Raw genomic sequence first — 11,608 nt, forward strand, 5'->3', positions numbered from 1 at the left:
TGTTTTTTATTGCTTCATTACTTTTGATGCATTAATATTTTATTTTACATTATTCTTTGAGGCATTAAAAGGTTTTAGAAGGCCTTGAATTGAAATATGCAGATACCCTGTATGCACTTACTAACATACTGTATGTTGGTTTGTTTACTGCTGAGTGAGAAAAGAAAGCATCCCTAGGTGATTTACCCCCCAAAACAATGTTGCAAATCATCCCCAGACAAAATTATTTGGGGACTCCCCTCGGGGTCCCGACCCACAGGTTGAGAACCACTGCCTGAGAGATAGGGGTGAGGAGTTCAATCATCCGCGAGAGACTCGAAGTATAGTAGCGCCGCTGCTCCTTCACTTGGAAAGGAGCCAGCTGAGGTGGTTTGGGCGTCTAGTACGCATGCCTCCCCCTCGGTGCACGTCCCACTGGAAGGAGACCCCGTGGCAGACCAAGGACCAGATGGGAGGGATTATACCTCCACACTTGGCCCTGGGAACGCCTCTGGTTCCCCCATGGAGGAAGTGGCTAATGTAGCCCGGGAGAGAGAAGTTTAGAACGCTCTGCGAGCGAGAGTCTCGGGCCTCCTTGAACTTGGCCCTTTGCTGCCTGCCTCCAGTGTATCATTTTATTTTTGTTTATTTTCTTTTTATTTTGCCCATGGCTTTTCCCTAATCCAGCCCGAATCTGATTTCCTATCTAGATTGTTGTGGAACTAGGTTGTATTAATATATATAGTGAACTGAATTGAAAATTAAATTTGCAATGATCTACTATATCGATATGCAAAAGTATATATCGTACGGTTTTGGCTTGGTATCGGTTTACAATGCAGATAAAAGTTATTCTTCTGCTGTTCAGAGGTCATCGGGGGCCGCTGCGGGGCCGTGAGGATATGGCAAGTGCCCCCCCAATAACTGGCGAAACACTCAAGATATGTTTTTTCACAACCACTGGTATATACTGTAGGCCGGGGTCTTCAACGTTTTCAGGCCAAGGACCCCTTAGCTGAGAGAGATATGGGGACCCCCACAACTTGTTCATAGATTCCATATAGTTTCATCGTTTGACAGCACAATTATCAGTGTATTTTGGATTCCTGTCAATTTGTGTTTTCAGATATTTAACCCCTTGAACCGTCAATACTTTATAAACTTGACCTTTCGCTCTGTACTTAGTCTGCTCTTTTTCCCCTCTACGAGGGCAAGGCGTTGTGAGCTTGTAGATCTGCTATTTTTGGCTAAAGTTCTCAGAATATGAACCCTAGGGTTAAAGTGGTTAATATAAAAAAGGCAAAAAAAGTATTCTACCACCCAAAGATTTGGAGGACCCCTAGTAGTAGTAACTCTGAGGACCCCCTTTAGGGATCCCGGACCCCCTGTTGAAGACCCTTGCTGTAGGCCAAATCAAATGGGGGCGGAGGGGGGGTTTGAAGCAATCACCACGCTCTGTAAACATGTCAGAAATGTGCCTTGGCGAGCAGTTCCTGCGCCCGGTATGCTGAGACGCAGCGCTTTGAACAACTGTTCCTTAAAGAGAGCGGTCAGGGGTCATCGCCATGTTGGCTTGCGGTGGACATTCTTTTTTGTAAAAAAAAAAAAAAACACATTTTCACTGGAGAAAACCTGGCATCTTGACATTCAGTAATTGGGTCTTATGATCAAAATATGAACATTATAATGGTGTGTCAAGAACATTTGCCACGGACAAGACCAAGTCTTTGTCACGGACACATTCATTTGTCCGTGTTCGCAGGGGTGTCGCACCAAATTCTGGGCCCTGGGTACAAGGATTCACTGCGGGCCCCCCATGAATGTTCTTCACAGGGGGAACTAGGAAGGCATTATTACGCATTATTTTGTGCTTTAACTATTGAAAAATGGTAGATCTACAAGCTCACAGCGCGGCACCGAGTGCCGCGCTGCGAGCTTGTAGAGCAGCTATTTTTTTAAATTCCGGAGTTTGTCTTTAAATATTTCAAATCCTTCCAAGGTTTTAAAAAAAAACCTATGTTTCTATGTCAGTGGTGCACAAACCTTTGCATATGAAGGACCCCCAAAATGATATGTATTTGGCCACGAACCCCCATCTCAAAATATCTAGTTCCAGGCACCCCACAGAAGCAAGATTTGAGTTACAAACGTTCCCTTAAAAAATACATATATTCAAAAGGTGTTCAAAAAAGATCTACAAGCTTGCAGCGCGGCACTCGGTGCATGCAGGGATGTCGCACCACATTCTGATCTTGTTTATCTGCTTGTATATCTGCTATTTTTCAATAGTTAAAGTATAAAATAATTCCAGGCCCCTCCGCCTTGGGCCCTAGTAACCCAGTCCCACTTTTCCCCCCCTTGTGACGCCCCTGCGTATACGGACGTATCGATGACCCCCGGGAACGGTGTCTCGGGGCGTTTGGGAACGGAACCGATGGAGGGGCAAACAGGTCATCGAGGATATGAGCACTATGGATTTTTGACAGTATGACGGCTCTGAAGGAATGCTGACAGGAGTCTGACATGTTGACAACAAACACAGAGCTTGGAAGACGGAGAGGTATACAGGATTCCGTCTGATTTCATATAGGCTACTTCTATCACGCACTGGAAATGGCCGGTAGCTTGTAGATCAGGGATTTTAGCTACTTTTGCGTCTTATGCTCAAGTATAAAATAGGGCATAAATGTATGAAAAATCACACTCGTGTGAACTGAGCGGTGGTGTGTGTGTGTGTGTGTGTGTGTGTGTGTGTGTGTGTGTGTGTGTGTGTGTGTGTGTGTGTGTGTGTGTGTGTGTGTGTGTGTGTGTGTGTGTGTGTGTGTGTGTGTGTGTGTGCAACAGCGCCCCTCCCTTAACATGTGTGGTCAGAAAATGTTACTGCAGGCTACGGACAATGAGACAGACAGACAGACATACAGACAGACAGACAGACAGACAGACAGACAGACCCACACACACGGCCACGTATAGGAGCGTTGTGACCACCGCTCAAAAAAGGGGATATAATGTGTCAACTGCGACAGACATGCATACAGGTACATAAATACATGCAGTACATACACATATTGTCACTGTCGGGCAGAAAGCTAATATCTCCAAGTTTCAAATGTGTACGTTCTTTCATAAAGTAAAGCCCTGCTTCATCATACAAGACTGTCGCACCTAGTGAAAGTAGCAGCTCTACAAGCACACAACGCCTCGCATCGCGAGGCGTTGTGTGCTTGTAGATATATTTTCACTCTTTTAAATCGTTGTTAAAATAACAAAAAAGGGAAGGTTTTGGACATACAAGGTTTCGACCCGACAACGACGATGTACATTACATACATGCAGTTTTGTTTACCGTATTTATTTATAAGCTATGTTGGTAATTACCGATTCCCCCCCCCCTGCGATACCAGTGCATTTTGTTGGTGTCAGTATCAGTCAGCTAGTGTTATGGTTTGGGGCAAAGACAACAGTGACATGGGAATAGGAGGGGAGGGGGGTGGAGGGGAGGGGAGGGGAGGGGGGGTACATTTGTTCTCCTCAAGTGTAACCTATTAAAAACAACCCCTGCCCCCCCCCTGCGGACGCGCGTGCCCCCCTCCCCCTCTCCCCCCCTCCCCAAACCGCATAATTTCTAATTATAGCCATCCATTTCGCCCCTGCCGTCACGGGCCGGGCGCACCGGCGTTTTGAGTTATCGATCTTAGCGCCGCGGCTGACGGGCTTTATTAATTAAAATGGAGATGTACTAATTAAGGATGCGGCGCGAGGGTCGTCATAATTGTGGTCCCCCCCCCCCTGTTTTAATTTGGGTGTCACTCAGTCAGTTTTTTATCTCGCCGTAGCAGAGTGGGGGGGGGGGGGCGCCGTGCGATGGGGGAGGGGGGTACAGAGGGTGGGTCCCAGGCACGTGCACACATAGACATCAAAGGAGGCTTGAGCCCCTGCCCTTTTATCCTTCTGTAAAAAAGTGCCCTCTCCAGACTATGGATGCAGTTTTCACTATGGTGAAAGAAATGCAAATGCCCTCTTTCCATGCCATACCTGGCAGCAATCAAGAGAATAGCCTTGTCTAAACTCCCCTGAACTTGAATGCAGCATCTTACGTTGAAAGAATTGCCCTCTCTGTGTAGAAATCCATGCCGTTACGCCTCATCTCCAGTATTGACTTGATTATGCTTAGTTCAGTGTGGTATCACTTAGTTCAGTGTGGTATCAAGCACCGAAAATAGCCGACCTCCAAGCTCACAACGCATCTCAGCGACGCGTTGTGAGCTTGGAGGTCTGCTATATTAGATATTTCCACCAAAAGGCCCTTTTAGACATTTCAGCCCCTGCCTCTCTAAACATTCTCTGCACGTCCCTGGTTGGTCCCCGGGTATGTTTGTACATACCCAGTGTTAAAACGAACACTCATGATTTAACTGTGTGTGTGTGTGTGTGTGTGTGTGTGTGTGTGTGTGTGTGTGTGTGTGTGTGTGTGTGTGTGTGTGTGTGTGTGTGTGTGTGTGTGTGTGTTTACATGCCCCCCCCCCCCTCCTTCCTGTCACCCGCCATGACAGACGGACCAGATGTCATAGCGACACTTCCTCTTTGTCCCCATGACAAGTTTCATTACGCCATTAATCATCGTAGCTCATAATTCCTGGAGAAGAAAAACACGTCCAAGTGCCAAGTAAGACACTCGTACCGTACCGTACCGGCCCTCGTAAAGTGATTCTCCCCCCCCCCCCCTCCCCCTCGCTGCGTGTGACTCGACTCTGAAGCCTGATTAAGGGCCATTTCCGTACGGGAAGCGACTGACGCGTCTAGTAATTCCTTTTTCAACAAGAGACGTAACGCGAGGACGTCTGACAGGTGCAGAGACAAGCAGGCACCGCCACGCAGAACCGTCGCGTTCGCGCTTGTCTCAAGGTACTCGCCAAGACTTGAGTTGTGTAATGTGTGGCACTTTTTTTATTTTGTTATTTATTTACCTTTTCACTCCGCACGCATTTCTGCGTGTCGTCATTGTTGTTGTGTCCAACTCGCTCACCTGCCAGTGAGGAGCCCCCACCGGGAGGATGCGGAGACTCTGTCCTACTCCTCCCGCCTAACACTCCCCGCGGACAGGTGCCGTCCGCCCAGCCCGTATAGGAGCACAGATATAAAAAGCTAGATGCCTCGTTCGCCTCTGCAGTTCATTTGAGCGATGTGCAACAATTGTAGTCCGGACTTCCTGGAAAAAACAGGGGATCGCTGCCAGTCAAGTGACTACTGGCCAATCACAACTTGTCTTTTCCATGACTTATAAATCCATCCATTTCCTGATGTTGCGCGGCTGCGCGGCTCAGCTGTTCTTACAGGCTGCATACGTAAAGACCCGTCAGGTGTAAATTAAGCTTAAAAACTACTTAAAAATCAAGACGGAGGCATGAAACGATGGCATGGTTTTTCATTTGACTGCGTTTCCTTCCACCCTTTAAAACCCACCACCGGCTTCATGCATATTTTACGAGCAGGGAGCTTACAGTATGCTTCCTCTCGCTGAGGCCCCACAAGTCTTTTAAAACATGTAATGAGGAAAATGTTGAGAGAGCTCCCCAAAGAACACAGGCTGCCATCCAGGGATGAGATTTCTATCTTTCTATCTAGGAGTTAAACGGGTAGTTTCACGCAAAAGAAAACACATGTATTTCTATTGTTTACTCAGTTTATGAACGATTTGGCAAACGTTTCCCCCAGAATATGGATGCCGCGGTTAACGAAAGTGGCATCTCAAGGGTCTTAAAGGAATATTTCACTTAAAAAAGAAACTAAAGGGACATTTTCTCAAGAATGAAATTAAAAAGGTTATCGAAAAAACACCGTCAGCTCACATATTAGGAGGGTAGTATGAGTCACCAGAAAAATTAATGGGTGTTTTTAATGAATTCATCATGGTTATATTATCGTGATAAAAAACACTCGCGATAATCGTAATGTGGAGATTACATTTTTTGTGATATCGTCCTCCATAATACACTAGGATCAAGTTACCGTTTATTTGCAGAGCTGCATATCCGGTACCACTTAAACCCTCTATAATTGGTAAAAGGTACTTATAATATACGTACTTGATACAGTCCTTTTTTCACTCTCTATCAAATGTCATCAACATGTCGCATCGCGACGCGTTGTGAGCTTGTAGATCTGCTATTTTTTGGCAAATGTTACGCCCCATTATTTTATTATTTATTTTGTCACAATAATCGCGATATGACATTTTCATATTGTCCCATCCCTACTCAGATCAATGTCACCGGCTTGTCACTCGTCCTGCGCCCCGATATTGCGACCTCGAACACTCCCTCCCTCGCTCAATGGCGTCAATACCATCAGTATCTGTACTGTCACTCAGGAGCGCTAATCATTAGCCATGAATAGAGGAGGGGGGAAAAAAAGCTTCCAATTAGCTGGCCCTCCAGAAGGACAGTCACCAATGTGACACCGCCAGAAAACCGCCCTTGACATTCCCCAGCGCCTTTCCGTGTGGTCGATAGAACGGCAGGTTGTAAACAACAGCATGAAGTTTGTTTTCCGCAAAGTGACTGGTGTGTCGGTCTGGTGCCAGGGACGTGCAGAGAATGTAGATCTTTCATACCAAAGACCCCCCAATTGATATATGTTTGTCTGCGGACCTCCACCTGGAAATGTTTTGTGCCAGGCAGCGACCAGCGAGATTTGTGTTAAAAAAATAAAGAATCTATGAAAAATATTCAAAATGTCCCAAACATTTCTCAAAATGTTTCAAGAAAATAGCAGATACACCAGCTCACAGAGCTTCACAAAGTCACACACTGTGAGCTTCTATATCTACCATTTTTGAGAACCAATGTTCTAAATCCAAGCTATTGAATATAGGTAAAATCTAAAATGACACAGATGCTTTCCCAGTTCAGCCAATAGGTTAAGCCATCCTAAGTTACTGGTTCAGTGTCTTGCTCAAGGACACTTCCACACTATCAGAAGCAGCGGGGAGTCGAACCCGGAACCTCCTGAGCCACTGCACCCTTAACTGCACCCAAGACCTGGAATTATTTTATACTTTAGCTATTGAAAAATAGCAGATATACAAGCTCACAGCGCGGCACCGAGTGCTGCGCTGCAAGCTTGTAGATCTTCTACCTTTGACAAAATCATGAAAATGTGTGCAAACCTTTGAATATATTTTTAAAGTGAACTCAAATATTTGCTTCTGGGGGGTCCCTGATACATAATATTTTGAGACGTGGGATCGGCAGCCAAATACATATAATTCTAGGGGTCCTTGACATGAAAAAGTTTAAGAACCACTGACACAGAAACGTGCGTTTTTCTAAAAACCTTAGAAGGATTTAGAAGACATTTATTGAATCGGGTCAAAAATATTGATAGACTTGCACAAATGTTCATGATTTTTCAAAAATAGCAGATCTACAAGCTCGCAGCGCGGCGGCGGCTCTCGGTGTCGCGCGGTGAGCTTGTATTTCTGCTATTTTTTAATAGTTAAAGCATAAAACAATGGTTAAAGCAATAATGCGTAATAATGTGTTAAATGTTGAAGTCACACTATCCATGAACGTGGACAATACATTGTGACATCCCAGATTTCTTTTTAACACATGGTGTAAAGTTCAACCAGATGCCAGAGGGGGACATCTTTCGCCACGCCGCTGTACGCCGGGGCCGATCGCCGTTTCCGACATTTCATAACAGCGCACCAGGCTTGGACAGTTCCCCTGTGGCGGCGCCATCCTAAGAAGTCTAATTTGGGCTGACATTTTTGAAGGCTGCCGTAACAAAGAGAGAGAGAGCCACAGAAACACTTAACCACTTTGACGTATTTAATAATCTAGCGCCACCATCAGGCCGATTTTTTGCAAAACACATTTTTGGACGCTGCTCCTACAGATTTTGCCCTAAAATCACGCAAAGCTTGAAAACAACATAACATAACAACATAACATAACATAACAACATAATAGCCATTTTGGTTGGAACCGACTGAAAACAACTTTGTACTTCAAGTTTAAAATGATACTAAATATATTTTTAAGTGTCCAAATAAATTCAAAATATTATCAAATTATCTCGCGGCACCCCTTGACTGCCGTTGCGGCACCCCAGGGTGCCCCGTCACCCACTTTGAAAACCCCTGGCATAGTATACTGCACCTTCCTGTGGAACAGATGTAGGAACAATATTGCACACCTTGGGGAGATCTGCTAACCTGTTTAGTACGGTGGCATCTCATTTCACCCCCCAGGAGAGCACTAATATAATCACTCACATCAGCCTCTGTCATACAAACCCACGCAGTTATTATGTTCACTGTTACTGGCAACTGGAGAGTTTGGAGACCCCATGGCATTCCTAAGCCTAACCTGTTGGTGGTTGTTCTTATTATTATACATTTTTTACCCATTAAGACCTGAGGCCTCAAATTTTCAAGATTTTTCTAAAATATTCAAATATAGCAGATGTACAAGCTTGTTTGTGACTCGCTGCGAGCTTGTAGATCTGCTATTTTTGAATAGAATCTAAAGAATCTAAAATGATTTTAATCGGTTAAATTGGTTAAAAAGATCCTGTTATAGGCTCCATTTGGTTCCATTTGTACAATCTCTGAGTTACAGACCCATAAGGGTCCATTTGGTTCCTAACCATCATTTAGCTGGGGACCCACTGGAACTCCCTCAAGGACCCCAGGGTGTCCCCGGACCCCACTTTAAGAACCAATGATGTACACCCTCTCGACGGTTGACTTTCCGTCTACATTAAATTATCCTGCGTACGAGTCTAAGCTATCCCCAGATGTGGACGATTGGTTATAACGTTAATTGAAAGTTGGCCCTTTGTTTACTCGACCAAACACCCGTCAACCATCTGCTAGGACGTATCTGCATCAAACGAATCGGAAACAAAAGGTTGGAATATCCCTTTACTGCTCTAATCCAATCAGGGCCGTCCGTGTATAGTCGGCTTGGGTGTTTGAAGCCAGGGCGCAGCGGAGCGGAACTGTACGTATAAAAGGCTCTCTATGTGCGATGGGGTTGCGAGCGCACGCTCCTCGTGGCTAGACATGCGGCCTAATAACTGGCACTAAGCTGGTAATGTGGGTAGACTCTGATTGACCCCTGAATAGGGGTCAGCATGGCTGAATTTCATACATTAAGCCAGGTTTTTTTACATGATTGCATATCGTGTCGCGTGCCAGAGAGAGAGACAGAGAGAGAGAGAGACAGCTTATAGAAGGGTTATTTCCAGTGCAGGACACAATACAGTACGCAACCAAGAATTAATCTAGTTACTGGACAGTAGTGAAGTACATTTACTTGAGTACTGTATTGCACTACGTTTCAAATATTGTAAATATACAATATACCAGTAAGACTCCCTATCGGGTCGCATACACAAACTTTAGAAGGCAATGGTAGCCAATCAGGAGGGAATATGGGAAATGGGACAGATCCATGTTGATGACATGACTTAAGAGATACTGTGTATCGCTTTGCGTGATTTTAGGGCAAAATCTGTAGGAGCAGTGTCCAAAAATGTGTTTAGCAAGAATCGGCCTCATGGTGGTGCTAGAAGAGGGCCATGTGAGAAATAAGTGGAGGTTGTGGTTTGGAAACCAAGGAGTGTGTGTGTGCAACGTTTGGCATGGATGGGGCAACGGTGGTGGAGATATGAGTAGGGCAAAAGTGTGACGTGACGTATGACTGACAGACACCCGGTGGAGGTTTTGATAGTAACTGCGACCTGACGGTCGCAACTAAAATATTGTAATTTTCAGTGGTGTAAAGTAACTAAGTACTTTAACTAAGTACTGTACTTAAGTACACTTTTGAGGTATCTATACTTTACTTGAGTATTTCCAATTTCTAATACTTTTACTTCTACTCCACTACATCTCGGATCCAAATATTGTACTTTTACTTCGCTACATTTTTTGAAAACCTTAGCTACTAGTTACTTTGCAGTTATACATTATAATATAAAATAACATATATTAACCGCTTTAGCCTTATTTTATCCCTTGGCTATTTGAAAATAGCCGATCTACAAGCTCACAACGCGTCGCGATGCGACGCGTTGTGAGCTTGTAGATCTGCTATTTTCAAACATTTTGTACTTTTACTTTTGGCACTTTAAGTACATTTTGATGCCAATACTTTCATACTTTTACTCAAGTACATTTTGAATTCAGGACTTTTACTTGTAATGGAGTAGTTCTATATTGCTGTATTGATACTTTTACTTAAGTATAAATTGTGAGTACTTTTTACAACACTGGTAATTTTGACTCTACACTACATTTCTAGGAAGGGAAAACAGTGCATGATGACTTAAGCCGCTTAAGTGCTATTACAACATAGCCTACAGGTATTGTGAAAACGGCAACTCTAGAAGCTCACAACTCAGCTCGATGTGACGCGTTGCGAACTAGTCGATCTACTATTTTCAGTATTATTATTATGTAGGCATATGGGAAAATATTTACATTGTTGGGGAACGTCTCTTTTTTTTAAAGATTTGTTTTTGGACTTTTATGCCTTTATTGATAGGACAGTTTAGACTGACAGGAAACGGGGGGAGAGATGGGGAGTGACACGCGGTAAATGTCGTCCGGATCGGGAATCGAACCGGCGACGCCACTGCAGGCATCCATGCCTATGTGGCAATGCCTAAGTGGTACATGCGCCTGGACCAGTAGGCCAGCGGGCACCCCTTTGGGAACATTTCTAAACTTGAAATACAGCGATGCATTGATATTAGAAAGTGTGCTTTGTAAGTTGTACAAAATGTTTTTATCAGCAACTGTGACTTGTAGTTGAGTAGTATTGGACCAGGAGTATCTAGCTATACTTTAACCCATTTAGGCCTGAACACATTATGACGCAATATTTTATGCTTTAAATATAAAAAAATAGCAGATATACAAGCTCACAGCGCGGCACCGAGTGCCGCGCTGCGAGCTTGTAGATCTGCTATTTTTGAAAAACGTGAAAATTAAAATTTTGACTCGATTCTTTAAGTGTCTTTTGAATCCTAAGATTTTTGGAAAAAAACTGTTTCTATTTCAGCAATCTGGCCAGCCATCGTCAAAGAAAAGGTCCTTTTCACTTAACTGGAGCTCAGTTAGTCTGTCCTTGAGAGACTACTATGTCAGTGGTGCTCAAACCTTTTCATGTGAAGGACCCCCAAAATGATAGGTATTTGGCCACAGACCCCCATCTCAAAATATGTAGTTCCAGGGACCACCCAGAAGCAAAATTTGAGTTACAAACGTTCGCTTTGAAAAATACATATATTCAAAGATTTGCACACATTTTCATGACTTTTTTCAAAAATAGCAGATCTACAAGCTCGCAGCGCGGCACTCGGTGCCGCGCTGTGAGCTTGTATATCTGCTATTTTTCACTGGTTAAAGCATAAAATATTGCGTCATAATGTGTTCAGGCCTAATGACTTTGTCCACCACAGAACGAACCAGCGTTTAGACTTGAGTTCCTCATCTTCTCCTCCTGTCCTGTCTCGTGAGGTTCCCGGTCATTTGTCTCTTACATTCCCATTAGCGACCCGCTGTGAGTGGCGTGGACCTAGAGTACAGTACAGTCCAGTATGCTACGGTATA

The 11,608-nt window shown here is 44.3% G+C and overlaps 1 protein-coding gene across 1 annotated transcript in view; it reads left to right on the top strand.

The window, feature by feature from the left end:
* Nucleotides 1–11,608, top strand: part of znf704 (zinc finger protein 704) — a 109,080-nt gene that overhangs the window by 49,605 nt on the left and 47,867 nt on the right. The gene's annotated exons all lie outside the window — the stretch shown is intronic.

This window comes from Nannobrachium achirus, assembly GCF_963921795.1.
Source record: "Nannobrachium achirus genome assembly, chromosome: 10".
NCBI classification, from domain to species: domain Eukaryota; kingdom Metazoa; phylum Chordata; class Actinopteri; order Myctophiformes; family Myctophidae; genus Nannobrachium; species Nannobrachium achirus.